The sequence below is a fragment of the Pongo abelii genome, chromosome 8, assembly GCF_028885655.2.
Source record: "Pongo abelii isolate AG06213 chromosome 8, NHGRI_mPonAbe1-v2.0_pri, whole genome shotgun sequence".
NCBI classification, from domain to species: domain Eukaryota; kingdom Metazoa; phylum Chordata; class Mammalia; order Primates; family Hominidae; genus Pongo; species Pongo abelii.
In genome coordinates, this window is record NC_071993.2 from 116575916 (window position 1) to 116585445 (window position 9530).

The following is a 9530-nucleotide window of genomic DNA, read 5'->3' on the forward strand; positions in this document are numbered from 1 at the left end:
AATTCAAGAAGCAAATGGTAGTCTACCAGAATCTTAAAGAACAACCCAGATCCCAGAGAAGAAAACACCAGCAAACAGCCTTCATGGTAATGTCCAGCTGATAAAAGGATAGAAAAAAAAAGAAAAAATCCTACCTGCATGAAAATAATTAGAAAAATTAGAAGTGCTAGCATCTCCAGATGAGAAGGAACCAGAGCAAGAATTCTAGCACCATGAAAAATCTGAATGTAGTGATGCTATCAAATGATTACAATAGCTCTCCAGCAATGGTCCATAGCCAAAATGGAAACATGGAAATGACAGATAAAGAATGTAAAGCATGGATTGCAAGGAAGCTCACTGAGATCCAAGGCAAGGTTGAAAATCAATACACCGTTCTCCTGCCAACATTACCTACCTGAACCCTCATGTGAAGGGTACAATCCCTAAACTGGAGTTGGGTAGTAGTGAGCTGGCACTCCCTTATGACCTCTGGTGCAATAGCCTCAGAATCAGACATGGTCCGGAACTTGAAGGACTTAGAGGAATGGCTGCATACTGACTCCTGGGACATGGTCATGGCACTGAAGCTGCTGCTAGGGGCTAGCACTGTGGCCTATGGTGTCCCCAAATCCAAGTTCACCATGGAAGGCAAACACAGCCATCTTCTTCAATTATATCGCTGGCATGCAGCAGGACACTATCCTGGCCAAAGGCTTCATTTCAGGATTCCCTGGTCTCGGTACCCCATCAACGATGACATTCTGGCCAGACCTTGAAAAATTTCCTCCCTAACAGGCTCAAAAGACCTGCAGATGGCGAACATATCCCTGTACACGGTGTCTCAACCCAGTGTTCAGGAGCTTCCTAGCATGCACAAGCACCTAGGGCTAGACAACAAAGAATGAGTGTTGCCATCCATTGTCAAAAGAGTATTCAAGAGTGTGGTGGCCAAGTTCAATGCCTCATAGCTGATTACCCAGTGGGCCCAGGTATCCCTGTTGATTCAATGGGAGCTGCCAGAGAGGGCCAAGGACTTCAGTCTTATCTTGGATGATGTAGCCATCACAGAGTTGAGCTTTAGCTGAGAGTACACAGCTACTGTAGAGGCCAAACAAGCGGTCCAGCAGGAGGCCCAGCAGGCCCAGTTCTTGGTAGAAAAAGCAAAACTAGAACACCAGCAAAAGATTGCCCAGGCCAAGTGTGAAGCCAAGGCTGCTAAGATGCTTGGGGAAGCACTGAGCAAGAATCCTGGCTACATCAAAATTCACAAGATTAGGCAGCCCAGAACATCTCCAAGACAATCATATCACAGAATCATATCTGTCTCACTGATGACAATCTTGTGCTGAACCTACAGGATAAGATTTTCACCTGGGGAAATGAAGGCAGCCTCATTAAGGGTAAGAAATTAGCCTGGTAACCAAGAATTTTACCCCCAAAGAGAAAGTGAATCTGCTTCTCCAGTTTTTGAGAACCCAGTTAGGAACCAGCACAGCTCCACCCTGCCCTAGTATCATGTGAAAGTGCCTTGTACCTGAAGCTATCCTCCCAACTCCTCCTGAATAAAGAAAGACTGAAGATCAGCCCTTTTTCTGTGGAATTACTTTTCTCCTCCCTGTGTTGGCCAGGGGTGTTTTGACAGTGTGTGATTCCTCAATGATTTCCTACAGTGTTGCTTCCTCCCTCAAGACTGGGAGGAGATAACCACTAACCTAGGAATTCTCAATGCATTTTTATTACTTAAAAAAAAAAAAACACAAAGAAACTTCTAAAGCAATCCAGGAAATAGAGATAAACATCCTAAAAGAAAATCAATCAGAGTTTCTGGAATTGAAAAACTCACTTAAGGAATGTCAAAATACAATTGAAAGCTTTATCAATGGACTGGACCAAGCTTTTGGTCCAGAAGGAAGAATTTCAGAGCTTGAAGACTGGTCTTTTTAACCCAATCTAACAAAAATAGAGAAAAACTGATTATAAAAATGAGCAAAGTCTTTGAGAAATATAGTATTATGTAAAGTGACCAACCTATGAATTATTGGCATTCCTGAGAAAGAAAGAGTAAAAGTAAACAACCTAGAAAATGTATTTGAGAAATTAATTTAAGAAAAATTCCCTAATTGAGATCTGCTGGCAAGATGGCTGAATAGGAACAGCTCCAGTCTGCAGCTCCCAGCAAGACCAACACAGAAGGCAGGTGATTTCTGCCTTTCCAACTGAGGTAGCCTGTTCATCTCAGACTGGTTAGGCAGTGGGTACAGCCCACAGAGGGTGAGCAGAAGCAGGGTGGAGCATCAACACACTGGGGAAGTGCAGGGAACAGGGTGTGGGGGGGCCTCCTTTTCCCAGCCAAGGGAAGTCATGAGGGACTGTGCTATCCAGCCCAGATACTACGCTTTTCCTAAGGTTTTTGCAATCCGCAGACAGGAGATTCCCTCGCATGTCTACATCACCAGGGCCCAGGGTTTGAAGCACAAAACTGGGTGGCTGTTTGGGCAGACACCAAGCTAGATGCAGGAGTTTTGTTTGTTTGTTTCATACCTCAGTGGCACCTGGAACCTCAGCGAGACAGAATCATTTACTGTCCCAGAAGGGGGGTTGAAGACAGAAAGCCAAGTGGTCTCACTCAGCGGGTCCCACTCCCACAGAGCTCAGCAAGCTAAGAACCACTGGCTTGAAATTCTTGCTGCCAGCCCAGCAGTCTAAAGTTGACCTAGGATGCTCAAGCTTGGTGGGGGGAGAAGCGTCTGCAATTACTGAGACTTGAGTAGGCAGTTTTCCCCTGACAGTACTAAAAATGCCTGGAAGTTCAGAATGGGCAGAACTCAACACAGTGCAGCAAAGCAGCTGTGGCCAGACTCCCTCTCTAGATTCCTCTTCACTGGGCAGGACATCTCTGAAAGAAAGGCAGCAGCCCCAGCCAGGGACTTATAGATAAAACTCCCACCTCACAGGGACAGAGCACCCGGGGGAAGGAGCAGCTGTGGGTGCAGTTTCAGGGACTTAAGCGTTCCTGCCTGCCGGCTCTGAAGAGAGCAGTGGATCCTGACAAGGAGGGTACTACCAGGACAGCACTCTACTCTGCTGAAGGACAGACTGCCTCCCGAAGTGGGTCCCTGACCCCTGTGCCTCCTGGCTGGGAGAGACCTCCTGAAAGGGGTTGACAGAAACCTCATACAGGAGCTCTGTGGCTGGCATCAGGCTGGTGCCCCTCTGGGATGACGCTTCCAGAGGAAAAAGCAGGCAGCAATCTTTGCTGTTCTGCAGCCTCCGCTGGTAATACCCAGGCAGATAGGGTCTGGAGTGGACCTCCAGCAAACTACAGCAGACCTGCAGAAGAGGGGCCTGACTGTTAGAAGAAAAACTAACACAGAAAGCAGTAACATCAATAAAAAGGACCCACTCACAGAAACCCCATCCAAAGGTCATCAACCTCAAAGATCAAAGGTAGATAAATCCACTAATATGAGGGAAAAACCAGTGCAAAAAGTCTGAAAATTCCAAGAACCAGAATGCCTCTTCTCCTCCAAATGATCACAACTGCACTCCAGTAAAGGCACAAAACTAGAAAGAGAATGAGTTTGACGAATTGACAGAAGTACGCTTCAGAAGGTGGGTATAACAGACTCCTCTGAGCTAAAGGAGCATGTTCTAACCCAATGCAAGGAAGCTAAGAACCTTGAAAAAAGGTTAAAGGAACTGCCAAATGGAATAACCAGTTTAGAGAAGAACATAAATGACCTGATGGAGCTGAAAAACACAGCACGAAAACTTTGTGAAGCATACACAAGTATCAATAGCTGAATCGATCAAGCAGAAGAAAGGATACCAGAGGTTAAAGATCAACTTACTGAAATGAGGCAGGAAGACAAGATTAGAGAAAAAAGATGGAAAAGGAACAAACAAAGCCTTCAAGAAATAGAGGACTTTTCTTGCAAAAAGACCCAACCTACGATTGACTGGGGTCCCTGAAAGTGACAGGGAGAATAGAACCAAGTTGGAAAACATGCTTCAGGATATATCTAGAAGAATTTCCCCAGCCTAGCAAGACAGGCCAACATTCAAATTCAGGAAATACAGACAACATCACTAAGACACTCCTCTAGAAGAGCAATCCCAAGACACACAATTGTCAGAATCTCCAAGGTCAAAATGAAGAAAAAAATGTGAAGGACAGCCAGAGAGAAACATCAGATTACCTAAAAAGGGAAGCCCATCAGACTAACAGCAGATCTCTCTGCAGAAACCCTGCAAGCCAGAAGAGAGTGGGGGCCAATATTCAACTTTCTATTTTTATTATTACTTTTTTATACTTTAATTTCTGGAATACATGTGTAGAACATACAGCTTTGTTACATAGGTATACACGTGCCACGGTGGTTTGCTGCACCCATCAACCCGCCATCTACATTAGGTATTTCTCCTAATGTTCTCCCTCCCCTTGCCCCTCACCCCCAACAGACCCCAGTGTGTGATGTTTCCCTCCCTGTGCCCATATGTTCTCCTTGTTCAACTCCCACTTATGAGTGAGAACATGCAGTGTTTGATTTTCTGTTCCTGTGTTAGTTTGCTGAGAATGATGGTTTCCAGCTTTATTCATGTCCCTGCAAAGGACATGAACTCATCATTTTTTATGGCTGCATAGTATTCCATGGTGTATACGTGCCACATTTTCTTTATCCAGTCTATCATTAATGGACATTTGGGTTGATTCCAAGTCTTTGTTATTGTGAATAGTGCTGCAATAAACATACATGTGCATGTGTCTTTATAGCAGAATAATTGGTAATCCTTTGAGTATATACCCAATAATGGGATTGCTGGGTCAAATGGTATTTCTGGTTCTAGATCCTCGAGGAATCACCACACTGTCTTCCACAATGGTTGACCTAATTTACACTCCCACCAACAGTGTAAAAGCGTTCCTATTTTTCCACATCCTCTCCAGCATCTGTTGTTTCCTGACTTTTTAATGATAGCCATTCTAACTGGTGTGAGATGGTATTATGGTTTTGATTTGCATTTCTCTAATGACCAGTGATGATAAGCTTTTTCTCATGTTTGTTGGCCACATAAATGTCTTTTTTTTTTTGAGAAGTGTCTGTTCATATCCTTCACCCACTTTTTGATGGAGTTGTTTATTTTTTTCTTGTAAATTTTAGTTTCTTATAGATTCTGGATATTAGCACTTTGTCAGATAGATAAATTGCAAAATTTTTCTCCCATTCTGTAGGTTGCCTGTTCATTCTGATGATCAGTGCACTTTTTGAACTTTATATATATATTTATGTCTAAATAGAAAAGGGAAAAAACACAATAATGTTTGATATTAAGGAACATATAACAATGAATCTTGTGATAATAGTTGGTTTATTTACAGTAAGAATATTCATAAACATATTTGCTTTATGAAAATCTCTTGGGGAGGCTGAGGTGGGCAGATCACCTGAGGTTGGGAGTTCTAGACCAGCCTGACCAACATGGAGAAACCCGGTCTCTACTAAAAATACAAAATTAGCCAGGCATAGTGGTACATGCCTGTAATCCCAGCTACTTGGGAGGCTGAGGCATGAGCACTGCTTGAACCCAGGAGGCGGAGGTTGCAGTGAGCCGAGATCGTGCAATTGCACTCCAACCTGGGCAACAAGAGTGAAACTCCATCTAAAAAAAAAAAAAAAAAAAAAAAAAAACTTCTCTCCAGTTTTGCTATGATCTGTGCTTCTGTTTCCTCTGAACATATATTTATTTTTATTTCATAACTAGAACTTTTATTTCCCACTTCACTTTGGCTGCCAGGCAGCCATAGGTCCAATATGCAGTCAATCCAAGTATCTGTGTATCTATGTAGTATTTTTCATGTGTATTTTAAGCTAATGTCAATCTTACCACAGGCTTTAGCTCATTTATTTCCAACCTTACATATCCCCTCCATCAATTTCCTCACTTATTATTTTTGACAATCAAAACTGCAGACACCAAGACTTGTTGTAGAGTTGGCTTCAGATGATGCAATTAATAAGCTCTTAAATATTCTAAAAAACTATTATTATTTATTGACTTCTTCCATGGAGTCTATTGAGGTTGTTTCCATAGATAATTATTCTTTTGTTTAATGTTGGTGCTTCTCATTTCTGATTCTAGCTTTCCTAGACGTTTGGTGATTCCTAATTGTTGTCTGATCTCTTCCAGAACAGTTCTCTTTTGCACATTTGTCCTTTGTGTGTGTGTGTGTGTGTGTGTGTGTGCGCGCGCGTAAGGCTGAATATGTAGAGTGGCGAGGTGGGGAGCAGCTAGATATGACTTCATCACATATCTAATTTTCAGAAATTCTTTCATTTTCAATCCACTACTCGAAGTTCTTTTATTAGACAGCATCATTGTTGAAATTTTTTGAAAAATATTTTATTTCCATACTTATTTCATGGAATTTAAGATGAGAGGGAAAGTAGGCTCATGGGCTCAGCCTGCCATCTTCAGATCACGTGAGGGTATAAAAGAGCTCAGCAACAGGGGAGAAATATGAGCTGACAGCTATGGAAATAAGCCCAGCAAAGTCACTAGAATTCAATGGCCAAGCTCTGGGGTTATGAACTACAGAATCAGAAAAGCAAGGAGGCCTCTAGCTGCCATCTTGTATTCCTGCATATGTGCACCTAATCTCAGCTGTTCCGCTTGAGACTCCTGAGTGCCAGGCCTAGAGCTCCTCTCAGTCTCTTTTCATTCCAGCAAAATGAAAGTAAGCATCATGAACTGGGAGAAACTTGCCAAACTAGAATCATAAGTGTGCAGCAGTGAAAAAATAATTGCTAGCAGAAAAAAGATGGTTCATAGAACATCTATAGCAAATAATTAAAAGTTTGGTTCTCCTTAAAGAAGGTAGAGGTCAACAATATTTCTGATATTGAAGAGGGGAATATGTGTACAAACCAAAGAATGGTGATGTACTTTAACAATGCTCTAGGTCAGGCATCTCTAGCAGTGATCACTACTATTACAGGACATGCTGAGACAAAGCAGCTGAGATAAATGCTGCCCAGCATCTTAAACCAGCTTGGTACAGACAATCTGACTAGTTAAGGGAGACTGACAAGTTATTCTGCCCAAATAATCTAGGGGATAGAAAAGCATTTGCTACTGAAGATGATGATGAGGATGAAGTCCCAGATCTTAGGGAGGATTTTGATGAGGCTTCCAAGAATAAGGGAAAATGAGTCAACTTTTGAAGAAGATAAAAGTTGAAGAAGTTACTGGGACCTGCTATTTTATATTATCACTGCTTTTTAAAATTTTCATTTATGTATCTGATAAAATCTAGATTTTTAATATTTTTAAGCCTAAGCCTCTTGGACTCTGCAGCTCTTTCCAGGTTTTGCTTATACATTATTCATTTTTTGTAGCTAACTAAACTGAAGAGATAGTAATAAAATTTGAACCAAAGGTTTAAAAATTTTCTGGCTGGGCATGATGGCTCATGCTTATTATCCCAGCACTTTGGAAGGCCAAGGCAGGAGGATCACTCGAGCCCAGGAATTCAGGACCAGCCTGGGCAACATTGCAAGACCCTGTCTCTACAAAAAAAAAAAAAAAATTTAAATAGAAGCTGGATATGGTAGCAGGTGCCTCTAGTCCCAGCTACTTAGGAGACTGAGATGGGAGGATCATTTGAGCCCAGGAGGTGAAGACTGCACTAAGCCATGATCACACCACTGTACTCCAGCCTGGGTGATAGAGCAAGACCCTGTCTCAAAAATTAATTAATTAATTAATTAATTAAAATAAAATAGAACGTTCTCTGCCTCGTTAAAAAACATTGAAATGCAAAGTCCTGGGTAGCAGGTGAAGTTGGCAAGCAATGCAAGCTCCTTGACTGGAAATAGATTTGATAACCTGTATCTGTCTCCTATCTGTCATTGTACTGCAGGATATGGAGGGGCCAGTCATTTGTAAACAACCGGAGATGTGGCAGACAAGAGCCACCTCATCCTGTCACCCCCTTGAGACTCCAGAAAACTTTATATCTGTCATCTACTACCCTCCTCCCACTGATTGGCAATCTCTGATTAGATATGCTCTCTATCGCTGATGTCAAGTATAAACCTCTATGAGGGCAAACAGACAGCCATATGGTGACTGAGTTCCACATGGGGAAAACTAGTGGTTTTTTTTTACTTCTTCAGGCTGAGGATGAAAAGCTTCAGGTCAATTATTTCTGGCAATGGCATGGGGTAGCATTAAGGAAGGATTTGTCAGTATTTTTGATGAAGACATTTTTGAAGAGAAGGACCAGGAATTTGAGTGCTTTAGTTCTAGTCGAAATAAAAATTGTGTGATAAACTTAATATTTATTTCTTAGTGAACTAGGAATGATTTAACAAAATAGTCTATGTACTTTTTATTTTATTTATATATTTTTTGAGATGGAGTCTCACTCTGTCCCCAGGCTGGAGTGCAGAGGTGCAATCTCAGCTCACTGCAATCTCCACCTCCTGGGTTCAAGCGATTCTCCTGCCTCAGCCTCCCAAGTAGCTGGGACTACAGGCATGTGTCACCATGCCTGGATAATTTTTGCATTTTTAGTAGAGATGGGGTTTCACCATGTTGGCCAGCATGGTTTCGATCTGCTAACCTCGTGATTCGCCCACCTCAGCCTCCCAAAGTGCTGGGATTACAGGCATGAGCCACCGCACCCAGCCTCTATGTACTTTTTTTTAAAAATTTTACTTAAGTTCTGGGATACATGTGAAGCATATGCAGTTTTGTTACATAGGTATACACGTGCCATGGTGGTTTGCTGTACCCATCAACCCGTCACCTGCATTAGGTATTGCTCCAAATGCTATCCCTCCCCTAGCCCCCACCCAGGACAGGCCCCAGTGTGTGATATTCCCCTCCTTGTGTCCATGTGTTCTCATTGTTCAACTCCCACTTAAGAGAACATGCGGTGTTTGGTTTTCTGTTCTTGTGATAGTTTGCTGAGAATGATGGTTTCCAGCTTCATCCGTGTCCCTGCAAAGGACACGAACTCATCCTTTTTTATGGCTGCATAGTATTCCATGGTGTATATGTGCCACATTTTCTTAATCCAGTCTATCATTAAAGGACATCTGGGTTGGTTCCAAGTCTTTGCTATGGTGAATATTGCCACCATAAACATACGTGTGCATGTGTCTTTATAATAGCATGATTTATAATCCTTTGGGTATATAGCCAGTAATGGGATTGCTGGGTCAAATGGTATTTCTAGTTCTAGATCCTTGAGGAATTGCCACACTGTCTTTCACAATGGTTGACCTAATTTGCACTCCCACCAACAGTGTAAAAGCGTTCCTATTTCTCCACAACTTCTCCAGCATCTGTTGTTTCCTGACTTTTTAATGATTGCCATTCTAACTGGTGTGAGATGATGTCTCATTGTGGTTTTGATTTGCATTTCTCTAATGACCAGTGATGATGAGCATTTTTTCATGTTTGTTGGCTGCATAAATGTCTTCTTTTGAGAAGTATCTGTTCATATCCTTTGGTCACTTTTTGATGAGGTTGTTTTTTTC

General features: G+C 42.1%; 1 pseudogene; it reads left to right on the top strand.

Moving 5' to 3' along the window:
- Positions 1-497: 497 nt before the first annotated feature.
- On the top strand, positions 498-1402 carry LOC100454347 (prohibitin-2-like; annotated as a pseudogene).
- Positions 1403-9530: the final 8128 nt, after the last annotated feature.